The sequence below is a fragment of the Neolamprologus multifasciatus genome, chromosome 2 (assembly GCF_963576455.1).
Source record: "Neolamprologus multifasciatus chromosome 2, fNeoMul1.2, whole genome shotgun sequence".
Classification (NCBI taxonomy): Eukaryota; Metazoa; Chordata; class Actinopteri; order Cichliformes; family Cichlidae; genus Neolamprologus; species Neolamprologus multifasciatus.
The window spans coordinates 4,337,629-4,355,486 of record NC_140440.1 but is presented as its reverse complement, the minus strand read 5'-3'; the positions used below and the strand labels follow the sequence as shown (position 1 = coordinate 4,355,486).

Below are 17,858 nucleotides of genomic sequence, written 5' to 3'. Positions count from 1 at the left end.
CAGGTCAAAGTAACATCCATATGGATGGATGGCAAGAGATAAAGTTTCCCAGCAGAAAATCACTCAAAGAATCGCACTGCACAGCTCACATTCTTCCCATAATACATCCTAGTGCCATCTCTTCCTCAGTTAAGCGACATGCACGCACCCGGCCATTAACGTGATGTAAGACATGATTCATCAGACCAGACCACCTTCTTCCATTGCTCTGTGGTCTAGGTCTGTTGCTTCTTGGACAGGGGTCGGCATGGGCTGGTCTGTAGCCCCATAGACAGCAAACTGTGATGCTCTGTGTATTTTGAAACAACTTCCTCCCAACATGCATCATTGTGTCTTTGCCACTCATCATGTCATTGGTCCTGTCATTGGTTCACCACTGTTCCTTCTTTCCATTTCATTAAATTAATTTATTTATTTCACACTTGGTTCAACAGTTTCAACTGTTCTTTCATACACACAAACTATGCTTTCTCTCAGTATAACACTGCAACCATGCATGAAAACTGGTAGTTGACTTCAGAAGGAGGAAGTCTGAGCTGCAGCCTGTCAGCATCAACGGGGAGTGCGTGGAAAGGGTCTCCAGTTTCAAGTTTCTGGGTGTGCACATAGACACAGACCTCCAATGGAGCTCTAACACCTCTGCAGTCTTAAAGAAGGCCCAACAGCGTCTCCACTTTCTGAGAATCCTCAGAAAAATGGACCTGAAGAAGGAGATGCTGACCGTCTTCTATCGCTGCTCCATTGAAAGTGTGCTGACATATTTCATCGGTGTGTGGTTCTCCAGCTGCACCACAGCACACAGAAAGGCACTCCAGAGGGTCATCAATATGGCCCAAAAAATCATTGGACATCCTCTTCCCTCCCTGAAGGACCTGTACAGCGCTCGCTGTCTCAAGAGGGCACGCAGCATCCTACGGGACGGCACACACCCAGGACACCGGGTGTTTAAGCTGCTGCCGTCCGGCAGGAGGTTCAGGCTGCTGAGGTCCCGAACAAATAGACTCAAGGACAGCTTTTACAACAGAGCAATAGCCCTGATCAATGCAAATAGCTGACCTGATTGGCTACCTCCCTGGACTTTTTTAGGGGGGAGGTAACAATGTTTAAAACAACAATAACAATAATAATATTTATATTTATAACAAGGTGCAATAATAATTAATGTGCAATAATAACAGTGTGCAATACAAATACACTTATTCTTCTTTTTTATTACTAAGTTATTATACTGTGTTGTGTTGTTTGTGTTGCGTTGTGATGTGTCATATCGTGTCGTGTTGTGTTATATGTAGTGCCGACGTAGGACAGTTTTCCAATTTCATTGTACTACTGTACTATGTATGACTGTGCAATGACAATAAAGAGTTATCTTATCTTATCTTAAAAGGAGCAGGAAGAAGAAAATATTCTTATTAGACCCTGCCCCCTATCTGCGATCCAACTAATATTACAAGTGGGCACCATAAACCAAGCAACAAACTAACATTTATCTCCAGGTCCTAACGCAGACCAAACAACAAATTTACAATCAGCAATATAGCACTTCACATAATAACAAGGAGGGGGGAAAAGTATATAAAATAAAATAAGGCGAGAGAAAGTGGGAGAGAAAAAAAAATCCTTCTTCAATTAACTCCAATTTTGTTCATACTCTTCATATTGAATTATCGTTTTAGACATGTAACACTTTTAAAAACACATCCTTTACTCCTTTACTCCTTTACACGATTGCCAAATATCATGAATTTCATTTTTGTCAGATTCAAATATAATTTATTTTCATCAAACCATATTTTTAATATCTCATTTTTAATATCTGTGTTTTAACATCTCAGAAACCATGATTTCAAACAAATCTTTCAAATTCTCTCCTGAGCAATAAAAATTTGTATCATCTGCAAATAAAATCAAATTTTACCTTTTTGATACGTCACAGATATCATTGATATATAAATTAAAAGGTTTAGGTCCCAAAATAGCCTGAGGAACGCCACATACAATCTTCAATCTTTCAGAGGTATCGAAATAATGTACATATTGCGACCTGTTTTCTAAATAACTCCTTATCCAATTCAGTGCCACTCCTCTTACAACATAATTATACAATTTAGAAATCAAAATAGGATGTTGTAACGTATCAAAAGCTTTTTTCAAATCAACGAATACCCCAATGGTGTATTTATTATTATGGGTTGCAGATGAAATATCTTCAAGGAAAGTCAACAATGCTAATGCTGTTGATCTATTTTTACGAAATCCAAATTGATTTTCATGTATTAGTTGTTGTTGTTTTTTTCGATAAAACTATCAAATCTTTGCGCAAAAGGTTTTTCAAGCACTTTTGAAAACTGTGACAAAAGAGACACTGGCCTATACTTGTTAAAACTATGCTTATAAAAACTATATGCTTATATAAGGGTATCACTTTTGCCACTTTCATTCGATTGGGAAATACTCCTGAATGTAACGAGAGATTAAAATAATTATACAATCTAATGTATTTTTAATTATGACCATGTCTATACCATCACAGTCAGTAGATGTCTTATTTTTAAAGTTTTCTACAATTGCTACTATTTCTTTTATGGTAATATCAGCGAAGAATAGAGAATTAACCACTCTGCTTTCTCCTTTCCAGACTGCCTCATATTCTGGGTCATCATTTTTTCAAATTAGCTTTGCTAACGTAGGTCCAACATTTACAAATTAGGAATTAATTTCATTTGCCACTTTGATCTTGTCTTCAACAACTTCCATCCATCCATCCATCTTCTTCCGCTTTATCCGGGGCCGGGTCGTGGGGGCAGCAGCCTAAGCAGAGAAGCCCAGACCTCCTTCTCGCCAGCCACCTCCTCCAGCTTATCTGGGGGAACACCAAGGCGTTCCGAGGCCAGCCAAGAGATATAATCTCTCCTGGACACCCAGGAGGCGTCCAGGAGGCATCATTGTCAGATGCCCCCATACTCCCACAGCACCTCCCACAGGACACCCCAAGCGACACGGTCAAATGCCTTCTCCAAGTCCACAAAACACATGTAGACTGGTTGGGCCAACTCCCATGCTCTCAAGTATCCTTGAGAGGATAAAGACCTGGTCCAGTGTTCCGCGACCAGGACAAAAACCGCATTGTTCCTCTTGTATCTGAGGTTCGCCTAGCGGACGAACTCTCCTTTCCAGCACCCTGGCATAGACTTTCCCAGGGAGGCTGAGGAGTGTGATCCCCCTGTAGTTGGATGTCCAGAGCCTTCAAGAACTCGGGTGTAACCAGTATGTAACAAAATATATAAACAATGGGCAAATCAGAAGACTTCAGGAACGACAGGAGCCCAGAGGATGGGTAACCACAATGAAAACACAACTGCAAATGATGAAGCAATGGTTCAACTGTATTTGAAAGTTGTGCACTGTATTGCATTTACAATAACAACCAAAATTGTGTGTGCGCGCACAGATACCCAAAATAAAAAAAAGAAAAGAATGTTAGACCCGGGTCTTTTAAAAATGTCAATAGGATCCAGATCAGGCCTGTTTGGTGATCTGGTGAGTTATTGGTGTGAGTTCAGTCCACGATCGATATATGGTTTGCACTGTTTTGTCCTACCACAGTTCAGGCAACTAGACTTCAAGATTCAATTCCAAATGGGCTGTGGCTCGCCATCCATTGCAATGGAAAATTATTCCTCTTCTGTGGATTTCCACAAAGTCTGTAATCCAAAGTTCTCCGGGAGTCTCGGCTCCTTTCTCCAACTCAAAAAACCTGACCTAAGAGTGAGGTCAGAATTACTTCAAATGAACATTGTTCACACTTAACTAACAACACTTCTGTTTAAAGTATAAAGCATGAACAAAATGTGTTTCAATTTCTAATGTTGTACAACTAATCAAATTCTAAGCGTTTTCATTACATGGCAATGTAGCTATCACCAATCATTAAAGCAATTCACACTGCTCATTAAAAGTAGCAAACTCAATATACTCTGCTCACTGTCAAGTAACAACAGTGATGAATAAAAGTAACACAATAAAACATTTCAATACAACAGATAGACATACTGTTTTTTTTCCTTAACCTAACAACAGCTAATAAGTTCTCAACTAACACTTAACAACGGGAGTGTGCGTTTAGCTAATACCCGCTAGCTACTTGCAAAGTACCGTCACCATTAGCGTTTGTTTTTTAAAGCAAACAACGTTAACATTTCAGGATGCCGATCAGTGGCTATAACAGTTTGGTTACTCACCAGTGCAAAGCACTTCGTACTCATAAAATTAGCTTCGGCTATCCAAATCTGGCGGCTAATCAAGCGGATACCAACAGCTTCGCTGTTTCAACAGCTACCACGTTTTCCCCACAGGTACAGCTATGGCGCGTGTGGTCTAAGCAGCCTTAGCAGCGCAACCAAACATGAAAACACAAGGCGGGACAAACAATCCCATTGGTTGGACTGCATTTGTATCCAGGTCAAAGAATAACCTTTGAGAAACAAAAATAAATAAATAACACAAATAATGCAATTTCATACAAAATAATTTGGATTTTTTCTTTAGAGTCTCTCTCCAATCATAAGTGTTTTTAACTGAACAGAATAAAACACCTTTAATAATAATTACAATAAACAGTCTCTAATTGCATCTGTTTGCCACTGGGCTACACGGGGCAGACCTCATCCACACCAGGGGCTCTGCCACCAAGGAGTTGTTTAACTGCCTCAGTGACCTCGCCCCCGGAAATTGGTGGGTCATCCTCCTCATCCCCCGACTCTGCTTCCTCCTCGGAAGACGTATCAGTGGGATTAAGGAGGTCATTGAAGTATTCCTTCCACCGCCCGACAATTTTCTCAGTCGAAGTCAGCAGTGCTCCGCCAGCACTATACACAGTGCAGGTAGAGCACTGCTTTCCCCTCCTGAGACGCCTGACAGTTTGCCAGAATCTCTTTGAGGCAGTCTGAAAGTCTTTTTCCAGGGCTTCTCCGAACTCCTCCCACACCCGAGTTTTTGCTTCAGCTACTGCCCGAGCTGCATTCCGCTTGGCCTGCCGGTATCTGTCAGCTGCCTCCGAAGTCCCACAGGCTAACCAAGCTTGATAGGACTCCTTCTTCAGCCTGGTGGCTCCCTTCACCTCTGGTGTCCACCATTTGGTTCAGGGATTACCACCACGACAGGCACCAACCATCTTGCAGCCGCAGCTCAATGCAGTAGCTTTGGCAATGGAGATGCTGAACATGGTCCATTTGGACTCAATGTCCCCATTCTCCCTTGGAATGCTGTTGAGTCTATGCCGGAGGTGTGCATTGAAGATCTCGCGAACTGGAGCCTCTGCTAGGCGTTCATAGCACACCCTCACTATGCGTTTAGGTCCACCAGGTATGTCCAGCGTCCTCCCCTGCCACATGATCCAACTCACCACCAGGTGGTGATCAGTTGACAGCTCAGCCCCTCTCTTTACCCGAGTGTCCAGCACATATGGTCGCAGGTCTGGTGATACGATTACAAAACCGATCATCGAACTGTGGCCTAGAGTGTCCTGGTGCCACGTACACTTATGGACACTCTTATGTTCGAACAAGGTGTTCGTTATAGCAAAACTGTGATTTGCACAGAAGTCCAATAACAAAACACCGCTCTGGTTCAGATCAGGGAGGCCGTTCTTACCAATCACGCCCCTCTAGGTCTCGCTGTCGTTACCCACGTGAGCATTGAAGTCTCCCAGTAGGACAACAGAGTCTCCAGGTGGAGCACCTTCCAGCACCCCACCCAGGGACTCTATAATGGCTCGGTACTCTGAACTGCCACTCGGCGCATAAGCGCAGATGACAGTCAGGACCCGTTCCCCGACCCTAAGGCGCAGGGGACAAACCCTCTCATCCACCGGGAAGAACCCCAACATACCGGCAGCCTCTCACCAGGGGCAACTCCAGACTGAGACAGAGCCCAGCCCCTCTCCAGGAGACTTGTTCCAGAGCCCAAGCCATGCATAGAGGTGAGCCTGACTATATCTAGCTGGTACCTCTCAACCTCACGCACTAACTCGGGCTCCTTCCCCACCAGAGAGGTGCCGTTCCATGACCCAATTGCCAGTCTTGGTAGCCGGGGATCAGTCCGCCAGGGTCTCCGCTCCTGGCCGCCGCCCGGCACACAATGCACCCAACCTCTACGGAGCCTCCTGCGGGTGGTCGGCCTGCAGGAGGATGGGCCCATGTCCCCTTTTTGGGCTGTGCCGGGCCGGGCCCCATGGACTAACGCCCGGCCACCAGACGCTCGCCCTCGGGCATCCTCCTCGGGCCTGGCTCCAGGGCGGGGCCCCGGTAACCCTATCCCGGGCAGGGTAAACTGTTCCCTCGATGTTTTCCTCATAAGTGGCTCCTGTATTGCAACAACTTGATTATTCTTAATAAAATAAAGAGGCATATCTGAGGGTGTGTTTTTGTTACCCAACACGTCTTTAAAAATATGCCAAATGCCCTTAATATTGTTTTTGTTTTCTTGAAAAAGTTTATTATAGTAGTCTTTCTTGGCTTATCTCAATATTAATACCAACTTATTTTTATAAACTTTATATTTCATTTCCGCATTCTTAGTTCTGTATATAATCCCTATATAATTTATATTTATTTTTACACACACTTGTAAGACCCTTAGTTAGCCAAGGTTTCAAGTTCTTATTTTTTTTCTTATACTTAAATGGTACCAATGGACAATGTTTATCATACAAGGCCAAATAAGTATTTAAAAATGCTCCATATAGAAAGTTGACCTCATTAACATAAACCTCCTTCCAGTCCACTTCCATGAGATCTTGTCTAAACTTGTTAATTGCCTCATTATTTCTTACCCTTCTATGACTCTCGAAACCAACTTCTTTCTATCTTTTCATATTTAAATCAAAAGTAAAAAAGACTGGGAAGTGATCACTTATATCGTTTATGATGAGGCCACTCATAATGTTACTCTCCAAGCTATTAATAAAAATATGATCAATTAGTGTTTCTGATTTATCCGTTATTCTACTCGGCTTTATAATTAAAGGATAAAATCCTTTTCCAAATAATAATTCAAAAAAAATCTGATGCGGCCTTATCATTTGCCTCTTTGCAAAGATCAGTATTGTAATCACCACACAAACATAAGGTCTTATTTCCCTTAACCGTACAGTCTTCTACTACGTCTGTAAATAACTCAATCTGTGACCCTGGTTTCCGGTATATACAAGTAACAATTATATTACTTCTTCTTTCTATGTCCAATTCCACTGTCACAGACTCCATTAAGTCATCAATAACCACAGACATATATTCAACTTGTTTACATTTCAAATCACTGTTAACAAAAAGTGCCACCCCTCCTGCCTTCACTGTAAACCCGAATAAGTTACCAGAACTCAAAAAAATTGAGGCAATCGATTGCCTCAATTTTTTAAAGTTGATCAACTCAAAAGTCAAATTTTTCCAGAACATAAAAGTTTGGATTACATGGTACTTGTATCTTTTGAGAACGGTCAACTCAAATATTTGCAGTTAATATGACTTAAAATTTCAAGTTTACAAATTCAAAGGAATAAGTTCACATGTTTATTAGTTTTTGTTGTCATTATTTTAAGTACACGTTAGTCAAATATGTTGACTACTTGATACTTAAAAACATGTGACCCAAAACTTAAAATTTTTGAGGCAATTGATTGCCTCAATTACACTGAGTATCGGTAACTTAATATGCAAAAGTCATAAACATCTGCCATTGAACAGTATCTTGTCTGCTCCCTTTTAGCACATTATGTTGAAATTAAATACAATTTTTTTTTTAAAAATTAATAAATTAAAAATAATTAACAAAAACATTTATAAATTAAAATAAGTAGACCAAAAATTGTTTAGTCAGGAAAACTGTCAGAGTAATAAAAAATAATGCCAAATAATAATAAATAATATCAAAATGTGCTTTTGGCTCTCTGGCTAATATCTGAATAAGGCAACAGGGCAGCAATTTGAGTGAATTACAATGCTATTTGTTTTACATTACCAGTATCAAACAGTGAAATTTAGGTCATCTTGCGCAGTTTTAGAAATAGTATTACGAAAAACATTAAAACATACAAAACATTAGTGTTGCTTTGCATTATGTTAATGAGAACAACGGCACGTTGTATAGTTTGGACCTATTGGCTGAACACCTGTAGGGTAATGCAATAACGTTTTGAGGCATTATTTAGATAAAAGGAGAGAACTTTGAACTAGCCTTTTATAATGCTTCACCCTGCATCCTTTCAGATGAGTTCCTACATAACCAAGTCATTCTTGAGGGTCTGTAACCTGGGTGACAGTTTACCACTTTCTAGACCAAGTAAAATCTTTTGAGTAAATTCTAAAGTGTTGGTCAGGGCTTTGGGGTAGCTGAGGTGAAGTGCATAGATCAGTCCAAACATTACCAGGAAGGCTTCACCAAATCTGGGGAGACTGACCACGGCATCACTTTCAATGACGACAGAGATTTTCACAGGTTGGTAGTGAACTGGACTTGTCGTGTCATGGTCACTGATGACAGTGTCATGGTCACTGATGACAGTGACCATGACACGACAAGTCATGGTCACCATCAAGCTCCAACTCATCAGATTCGTCCTGAATGAATGAAAAAGAGATACTAATCACAATCTAACCCAAGAAATACAACAGACGACATATAATTTCTCATTTTACCAACTCCCGTTGAGATCCAATACCTCTTTTACAAGGGAGACCTGGGTCTCACTGTAAGAGGTGAAAAACAGAAGATCCATGTTCTGCACACATAAATCAGCTAATTCACCAGAGAATCAAGTGGTGTGAGATAGACTGAAACTAAGCTAAAGGAAATACACAGGAAAATGTTTTACTAAACATCTTATCACTTTCAACAAAACACCAATTCAGTTCATTCGTAGTGAGGAGACAGAAAAGACCATACATGGAAACCGTATGGTAAGTCCAAACAGTGCATCAAAATACATGTTTGTACTTTGATGCACTGTTTATATACACAGTAGTATCTGTTAGATACTTAAGGACACTCACAGTGCAGGTTCTGAAGAATCCAGAGACATCCTCACGCAGATAGACAGGAAGGGTGTGGAGAACGGTAGTGCGCTTGGTGTGGATATCATGGATTTCCTATTGCCAGATAAAAACACAATTGTATATACTGGTGAGTTTACTGAACAACAACAACAACAACAGTCAAATCAGAACATATGTCCACAAATAACCTGTTCACATCTTTAATACAGTCAGACAAATAGCAAACACAAAGTGGACTAATAGCAGAATTCAAAAAGCTCATTTAAATCATTGAACCTGTCCAATGTTCCACTGGTTCAACCTATGAAATGTGTAACAATCTATTATTACCTGTTCATCGTGAATTCTTAGAATTTCAGCCAGGGCATCTGCTGTCTTCCCAGTTTTTGATGCCTTCTGTCTGAATAAGGTCATCAGTCGAGGAAGATGGCGGTCAAGTTCAGCGTAGAATGTATTGGGCAGGTTCTGATTTGTAATCCGCTGAAACTCTGCATACAACTACAGCAGAAGGACAATACAGCTCAATTTGAAGAATCTCGCACACCTTTATAAAGCACCAAAAAGCTGCCACATGAGTAAGAATTACAATTTTCATTTTAAAGAGAGCTGATCCATATTACCTCAGACTCCATTTTTAGAGCAGGCCAGAGGTCCAAGAGCTCCTTCACTGGTGGGCAGGACATCACTATGGTTTGTCTGCGCAGGGGAAATGTGGTCTCCATCAACTTTGTAATGAGGGGCAGGTTCTTCTCAGCCTTCTTGACTTCTTCAACAATTTCTTGCCTCAACTGGTCAAGGCTTGAAGGATCCTTTCCTTGGGGAAAGTTTGGTTTTTTAGGGGTTTTTAAAACAACTCGAGAGAGAGAGAGAGAGAGAGAGAGAGAGAGAGAGAGAGAGAGAGAGAGAGAGCGAGAGAGGTGATTGGTAGAAGAATTCACAAACAAATTGAATTACCTGGTATCTTTATCACATCCCCAGTTCTCTTCCTTGACTCGGTCTTAATTCTTAAAGCTGGAACAGAGAGATCCAAAGGCATAAACTGATGAACAATTAAAAAGCATCCAAACGGTGACAAATTATAAATACTTATTATAATTATATAATTATAATTATACATTTATAATTTTTCCCTGTTAATGATCTTTTCATTTAATTCCCAAAGTGTGAATGCATCTCTAGTCAAGATACTAAAGCCATCGAGCAAATATTACAATACTGAAGACAAGCAGCAGCACTTGAACTTTAACGGCATGGTTAAATCAACAACAACGCCATTTCTACAAACTAAAGCCTTACTGATGAGAGGTTCCCCCAAACATATGTTATTTGAAATTATTTAATGTGCATACACAGTTAATGTCAAAAATGTCAGGCTCCTCATCACTTCTCTCTCCGAATGATTCTGGTTGTTTTGATTGACAGGTTTGTTTTTTAGGACCTTAGTGATTGGTTGGCAGAAGTTGATTGACAAGTGATTCCACTAATTAGGCAAAGTGAGAGGAGAGATGTGTGCACCGTGCTCTTTCATTGGCCCTCTAACTCTGGCTTGTGAACAACGTGGCTCATCAGAGCAGGTGTATTAGAAGGATGAGTTTCCCGATCATTCAATTCAATTCAATTCAATTCAATTTTATTTATATAGCGCCAAATCACAACAAATGTCGCCTCAAGGCGCTTCATAGATACAGAGAAAAGCCCAACAATCATATGACCCCCTATGAGCAAGCACTTTGGCGACAGTGGGAAGGAAAAACTCCCTTTTAACAGGAAGAAACCTCCGGCAGAACCAGGCTCAGGGAGGGGCGGCCATCTGCTGCGACCGGTTGGGGTGAGAGAAGGAAGACAGGATAAAGACATGCTGTGGAAGAGAGACAGAGATTAATAACAGATACGATTCAATACAGAGAGGTCTGTTAATACATAGTGAGTGAGAAAGGTGACTGGAAAGGAAAAACTCAATGCATCATGGGAATCCCCCGGCAGCCTACATCTATTGCAGCATAACTAAGGGAGGATTCAGGGTCACCTGGTCCAGCCCTAACTATATGCTTTAGCAAAAAGGAAAGTTTTAAGCCTAATCTTAAAAGTAGAGATAGTGTCTGTCTCCCGAATCCAAACTGGAAGCTGGTTCCACAGAAGAGGGGCCTGAAAACTGAAGGCTCTCCCTCCCATTCTACTTTTAAATACTCTAGGAACAACAAGTAGGCCTGCAGAGCGAGAGCGAAGTGCTCTAATAGGGTGATATGGTACTACAAGGTCATTAAGATAAGATGGGGCCTGATTATTTAAGACCTTGTATGTGAGGAGCAGGATTTTGAATTCAATTCTGGATTTAACAGGAAGCCAATGAAGGGAAGCCAAAACAGGAGAAATATGCTCTCTCTTTCTAGTCCCTGTCAGTACTCTTGCTGCAGCATTTTGGATTAACTGAAGGCTTTTCAGTGAGTTTTTTGGACATCCTGATAATAATGAATTGCAGTAGTCTAGCCTGGAAGTAATAAATGCATGAACTAGTTTTTCAGCGTCACTCTGAGACAGGATATTTCTAATTTTAGAGATGTTGCGCAAATGGAAGAACGCAGTCTTACATATTTGTTTAATATGTGCGTTGAAGGACATATCCTGGTCAAAAATGACTCCAAGGTTCCTCACAGTGTTACTGGAGGCCAAGGTAATGCCATCCAGAGTAAGAATCTGGTTAGATACCATATTTCTAAGCTTTTCAGCGCCGAGTACAATGACCTCAGTTTTATCTGAGTTAAGAAGCAGAAAGTTAGTGGCCATCCAAGTCTTTATGTCTTTAAGACATTCCTGCAGTTTAACTAATTGGTGTGTGTTATCTGGCTTCATGGACAGATAGAGCTGGGTGTCATCTGCATAGCAGTGAAAATGTATGCTATTTTCTAGCTATTTTCATTCTAGGGCGTAAAGTGACTGATATATATAAAAAACACCTATCAAGACCGTTGCTCAAACGCCTAATACACCTGCACCACTTATTTGCACATATAGTTTAAAATATAGCGTTTCTAACAAGAAAACGGCTTGAAAGCACTCTCACTGCAGACAGGTATCTCCGCTGTGTAACTGCAGGGACAACGGGCTTGTTCGGACCCAACTATTCTGAGTCATGAGAGGGGGTTTCAAAATTTAGAGAGATTAAAACACTTTGTTTCATACTAGGCGACCGGGCGCCACCTCTAGAACAAGTCTGCGACCCTCATTGCAACAACTTAATGCTAGCTCTGCAAGCGCAAAGTTTCCTTCGGGGAGAGCAGCAAAGCACATAAAAAACACAGACCGACATTTCTGCTATTCTTTTCGACACGCACCCAAAATACAACTAAATATTCGTATTTTAACAATAAACTAATATCAACATTGAAAACTTACTGTAAGTCTAGTGATGCTAGTTGCTGCCTTTAGGTCCAACTTTCTCCAGTCATCTGTGTTGCCTCTTTGGTGCTGTTTCCCGCCCATATACCTTTACTTCTTCTGTGTTTCGTATTTTTTTCCAAATAGCGGTAAACGATCAGTGTATAATGCTCATTAGCGCCGCCTTCCACTTCGGAGGGTGAATCAGAGATTAACTCGGAATAAAAATTGATTCCTGCAGCTGCTCAACACTTACGGAAAAAATAAAAAAAATATATATAGGATACATTGATAAGACAATGAATATTAAAATAAATACATTTTGTCTTCCACTAGTGCATTTAAGACAATTTGATTTTACTTATTTGGTGAAACACTTTGAGATTTTATTGTATTTTAGCATGTGCTACATAAATTAAGTTTATCATTAAATCCTACCTACTTGAAACAACAAAAATAACAGGACTTTACCATTCTTATATGTCCTAACTTAACTGTGTTACGTTGTGCTTAAGTTATGATTTTAAGTGATGCTTACTTAATATAGAAATAGTTAAATTCAATCAAAAATTATTAGTTCCATTTACTCAAAAAGAAGAACATGTTACACGAACTTGACATATTTAAGTTAACAGAACTTTTTAAAGACTTTGAGTATACACTACTTAATCTATTTAATTACTTTGAACATTCGGGTTTACAGTGTTCTTCTTAGTTCTATTTACAAAGTATAAATCGTACCCATCAATATAGAAATGACAACCCCTAGTCTCATCTAACCATGTTTCAGATAAAGCAATTATTTGGAACTTGCCTCTCAAACTATACATAATACATAATCTTTTATCGAAGCAAAACTTCTATAAAGACTTCTGTAATTAAAATGAATTAGTGAAAATGTATTAGCTATTTCATCATTATCCCTGAATTGCTCCTCTGTATAATATTCACATGTGACATTAATTGTATTAAGCACATTCCTTTCAGGGTCAATACCAGCTTCAAAATCATATGGTTTATGATCTGAGTCGTCGAGTATTATGCATAATTATTCTAGGAATATTCTTTGGGACCACTTTTAATAGATACTGACCACCTCATACTGAGAACACCTCACAAGAGAAGGAGTTTTGGAGGTTCCCTGACCTAGTCGTCCAGCCATCATAATTTGGCCTTTTGTCAAAATTGCTCAAATCCTTACGCTTGCCCATTTTTCCTGCTTCTAACATGAACTTTGAGGACAAAATGATGACTTGCTCCCTAACAGGTTCCACGATAAAGACATAATCGGTGTTATTCACTGCACTTGTCAGTGGTCATAATGTCACGACCTGATTGGTGTAAACGTAGCAAAAAGCAAGCATCCAAAAGCTACTTTAAAGAAACACGAAGGAGCAATGTGGTGAGCTTTCCCAGCTGATTGCATGGCTTGGTACACCTGGCTGGTGAGGGAAAGCTGGAGTGTGGACTAAAGCTTGTTGGTCTGGTAACTCAAACAGGCTCTCCTCCACACATTCCTCATTTATAAAGTGCTTTACAAACCCGAGCATTATGGCTAACAGCTGGATTTTCCCTTTTGAGTGCAGCTAGCCAAATAGCAAACAACCAATTACTGCTCAAGAGACAGAGAGTGGGAATTATATTATAATTTCTCAACATAAAACGCATAGTTGCAGCCAGGGGCAGCACAAAACAGTTTTTTAGATTTAGCCACTAGTTAGCTAACATAACTAATGTTAGCCTCTAGCTGCCACCAACCAACCAACCACATGACGCAATGTTTTGTACTGACAGAAGATGGCGCTACATATGTTCCCAAAACTTAAACTGTAAGCACTTATTTCTTAAATCCAGCTTTACAAGCAGGGAGAGCAGCGCTCATGATGTAAATACGCCTCTATATGTTTAGTGTTTCATGTCCTCTTTAAACAGTATATCGCTCATCACATTTACCAGTATGCATGTGTGTGTGTGTCTGTGTGGCATCATTAACTACTGTTTAATGACACAGTAAACTTGGCTTGTGCTCCATGATTTGTTTAAGCTGATATCTACTGCTGGCAAAAGTTTCCCACCTTGTTTTTAGACATTTCTTCAGCTGTGATTGTGGACTGACGTAGGCAGACCAAACAAAAACAATTATCATGACAACCCGATACTGCCAAGATTATAACAGGTTTCTATCATCATATAAATATAAATACTGCAGTGATACTTTTGCCTAACACTGCATGGTGGGTGTACTGGCACTGCTAGAACATCATGTGAGTTGAACAACCAGTAATAAGCATTCCAGCGCATTTCATTACATTTGACACTTTGCAATAAACATTTATGGTTAAATATCAGTGTTTATGTGAAGCTTAGTCACATACCCACTTTTTAGGGTAACTGTCATTTTTAACAGCATATTGTGTGCACATATATTGCTGGTATAGATTCTGATCATGCACTTTGCAATAAGTTCCCTGGAATGCAAAAACAGGGAAAAATACTTTAAAATACTCTATTTTAAACCAATTAATCGCACACTGCTCATAATTATTGGTTTAATAATTTTTAATATGTCTACCCAGTACATGAAACAGTGGTCTTTATTTTCTTAGGCTTTTTAATTTCTTTCTCAATGTAATCATGGTGCCTGTTAATATTGATATTTAAATTATTTGTAATTATCTCTATTGCACTTCCTTGCGTTGTACATATTGTTTGAAATTTCTTGTGCCAATAAAGCTGATTGAATCTCACTGAGCTGAAAAGAGCAAGGCAGATAAGAGACGAGGAGATGGTTTGCGTTAGAAGATCGTCTCAGCTAATCCAATAAGTGAAGCCTCTCCTTTCCTTCAATCTGATTATTCCAGTAATTAAGAGAAATTGCTGGAGCATAGCTTCAATAAGGCTTTACATATTCAGCAGTAGGAGAACAGTTCTGATATGTTCTCCTTCTGGACTCTGATTACAATCTTGCTGACGAATAGAGCTGACTCCTGTCACAGAGAGAGCCAAATGACCACTGCAGATCAACGGCCGTTTAATGAGCGCAGTTTAATAAGCTTTATTAGGCAAAGAATGGAGGCGTCCTGATCTCAAACCAGTGTTTCTGAACCAGTTATGAACTGCTGTGATCACAGAGAAAGTGTATAAAAAAGCTGACTTCAAGAACTTAAATGCAACAGCAACAGCAAACACTGTGTTGACCTGAATTGGGGCTCTGTATGAAGTAATTCACAGATCGAGACGTTGTTCTTCATTTTATTTAAATATATAGAACATATGTAGCTGCACACTGCACTGCCTTCCACACATGCATGATTTACTCTTCTGTCTTCTTTTATCCTTTGACTGAAATACACCAACTATTAAAATCCCAAACAGAGTTCTGCTATTGTTCAAAACATTTTGAAAATGCCACACATGTCTATTCTTTTGATTCCACCAGCAAATCAGCAAATGTTTCCAAAAATAAGGTAGACAAATGTAATTGCGAGGTAAACAATTTATTAGGTTTCAAGATACTCAGGTCAACATTCCTCTACATCTCTGGGCCACTTCCCAGAAGTCCTGTTCTCATCACTTGCACTTTTCCACATCATCTTGGACATCAGATTTAGCAATCACAAAATCTTCACACTGACCAAGCCTTTGTGCACAGAATCATCCCTGCTAATAAAAAACAGGAGCCCATTTTTTAGTGGAAAAGTCCTGTTTCCAAACCCTAAAGGGTGAGCAGTTTGTCATCCCGTGGTTGGATTTTCACCAGGGAGCTCTACTGTGAAGTCCTGAGGTGACAGGAACCAGCCTGAATTACAGTTCTGGGATTGGTGTAACAGAACACTGGAAACACGTTTTATTTGTCACAACAACACAATCTCTGTTCACCTTTCACCTCGCTCACCAGATTAGTTACTTGGTTCACTTTCCTGAAAATGAAACTCACAGCTGTGTGTATCACAGAGGCACAAGCGCAAGGAGATGGAAAATATGAGGCATGCTTAAAACTGTCACATATACTTAAAGGACAAAGCAGACAAAATTGATGGGCTGAATATTAAAGCTTTTTGATTGGCTGAAGCAGAGACATTCTTGTTGGAGGTAACTTTGCATCGGTTAGTTACATTACAGCAAGTTAGTTTTACTTTAAGTCCTCTAAATCTTTGATGTTTTCCTTTACTTTTTTGATATTGTAGGTAAGGAGGTTGATGTATAATCAGCTCTATTAGTTTATAATACTTATAATATTAGACTATAATACAACTTTATTGTTTGTCATAGAAAAATACATACAGCATTTAAACAGAAAAGAACAGGGTTACACTACTTTTCACTAGTAAGATACACTGAAAATAAATTACAAAATTAGATTTATATTGAATATTGATGACATGGCTTTAATATAATAAAGTAAAAACCTGAAAGATTCCCCAGCAACAAATCCAGTCTGCACACAAGCTTTGGCACAGTGAGGACTTTCACTTCTGATACTTAACTAGCAAAAGTGCTGAATGCAGGACTCTCCTTTTCGTCACAACTTTAATAGGACATTTTAAAGTTTTTTGATGGAGGGATAGAGGAAGAGGGAGACAAGGAAAGAGTGAAGGAGGAGGGATGTTAGCGATGCAGGTAGTGCAGCGAGGCCAGATGGCAGCAGCGGCAGCGCTCTGCCTCGCTGATTAGCGGCGAGCAGACAAAGACCGTCCATGTTCACTTGTTCATCACTTAAGTGCAGAACCCAAGGTGGAGGCTGGGAGATTTCCCTCGGGAAAATGTGCCTCCCAAAGATAAGGCCGAGGCCCGGATTGCTCTCCGGGGGTGGCGAGGTACGACGAGGAAGCTGGGGGATCCAAACCTCTGAAGAAAACAAAATGAAAGGGAAAAGAAAAGGCTCTGTGGTGTGGAACGCGCACAGCAGCGAGCAGCTCCAAGTTAAACAGTTAAGCTTCAGAGAAAAGTTCAGTTTCCTTTTCCCATTAACTCCAACTCTGGGGAGACAAAAGTCCACTCGCAAGTTTCTGACTGCAAGTAGTTCACTTAGTTTAGAGAGCCTCGGGAGGCCGGCAGGATCATTGGGAGAACAATGGCTTTAATATGCTGCGCTTGGCCTCTGACCTCAGCTGCAGCCAGACACTCGCTGCTCTGTAATTAGGATCGTCTGCTGCTGATTATTACTGCTCAGCTGAATTCAAGGCAGCGGGCAACAGATTTCAGCTGAACTTACAGAGAGGAGAAAAACAGAAGCTGCTGCAGGGCATGAACATGTTTACTCTCCTCTGAACGCCGACAAATGAGGGTAAGATAAAAGTGAGTGATTGTGGAGAGAAGGATCATCCAAAGCTTTTGATTGCTGGGCGACAGGTTTTCCTCACTGATGATTGTCCCATTGTGAAAGCTCTGATTCGCTTTAGAGACAGGGTGGCCAGAGATGAAGGCGGGAGA

At 40.3% G+C, this 17,858-nt stretch overlaps 2 long non-coding RNA genes across 2 annotated transcripts in view; one reads left to right on the top strand and one right to left on the bottom strand.

The window, feature by feature from the left end:
* Positions 1–17,858, top strand: part of LOC146523860 (uncharacterized) — a 319,084-nt gene that overhangs the window by 41,275 nt on the left and 259,951 nt on the right. The window lies entirely within an intron of this gene.
* On the bottom strand, positions 8,591–9,892 carry LOC146523862 (uncharacterized). The gene is made up of 3 exons (XR_014868673.1): positions 9,671–9,892; positions 9,381–9,548; positions 8,591–9,143 (listed from the first exon to the last, which is right to left on the bottom strand). It is a non-coding gene; the product is annotated as an uncharacterized LOC146523862 (long non-coding RNA).